The sequence below is a fragment of the Sorex fumeus genome, unplaced genomic scaffold (assembly GCF_029834395.1).
Source record: "Sorex fumeus unplaced genomic scaffold, SorFum_2.1 ptg000095l, whole genome shotgun sequence".
NCBI lineage: Eukaryota > Metazoa > Chordata > Mammalia > Eulipotyphla > Soricidae > Sorex > Sorex fumeus.
In genome coordinates this window covers 18,681,797-18,682,753 of record NW_026606152.1, presented here as the reverse complement: position 1 = coordinate 18,682,753, position 957 = coordinate 18,681,797, and the positions used below count along the sequence as shown (strand labels likewise).

General features: G+C 38.5%; 1 pseudogene; it reads right to left on the bottom strand.

Annotated features, from left to right (window-relative positions):
* Nucleotides 1-484: 484 nt before the first annotated feature.
* LOC130041034 (uncharacterized) lies at nt 485-581 on the bottom strand (annotated as a pseudogene).
* Nucleotides 582-957: the final 376 nt, after the last annotated feature.

Sequence of the window (957 nt, the reverse complement as noted above, 5' to 3'; positions counted from 1 at the left end):
GTGTTGCTATCAATGTTTTTCTTTAAGTCTGTTAGAACTTGTTTTTACATATTTTGCTGGTCTGTCATTAGGAGCATATACATTGAGGAGGGTGAGTTTTTTCTGATGTACAGATACCATGATCATTAAGAAATGACCTATACTGTCTCTTATAACCTTTAACCTGAAGTCCATGTGGTCTGATACTAGTATGGCCACTCCAGATATTTGGAGGTGTTCTTTACTCGAAGAATTGGTTTCCCAGCCTTTGAATTTGAGCCCATGTGTTCTTTGATTATTCAGATGTGTTTCTTGCAGGCAGCAGAATGTTGGGTTCAGTTTTCTAATTCATCCTGCCATCCTCTGCCTTTGAATTGCTGCATTTAGTCCATTGACATTGAGAGAGATCATTGTGGTGGGGATTTGTGCTAACTTTATGTCGAAATTTGGAGTACTTGTGGGGCTTGTCTTAGATTAATGTAGCCCTGTTAATTCTTCTTGCAACAAAAATGTGGAACACTTTACAAGTTTGCATGTCATCTCTGTTCAAGGACCATGCTAATCTCTGTATCATTTCAATTTTAGTACATGTGTTGCCAAACTGAGTATAAGAGTTGTTTTTTTTCCCTATTTTTCTCTTCTGATTTTTTTGAGTGTTGTCCTTACTCACTCCTATGGCAGACGGTGATTCCTAATCAAGGTAGGTATTTCAAAGCAGCTTGAAGCTATAGATTTAGAACCTTAATGTCCCAGAAGAAAAAGTATGGTTTTTACCATATTCTCTTTTACCATACCCAGGGCGTCAGCTGTGCACATTATTTCTTTTGTAAGATGGTGAATCAGTCTTGTTTAATGCCCTTCCCTGAAACCTTCATTAAGACCATTAAAATAGAGCCTTTTGCTGTTCTCACCTCGGTCCCGTGTACATCTCCAGAAAAAGGTGGATGGCATTGTCTGCACTTTGACCACCTTGAATGT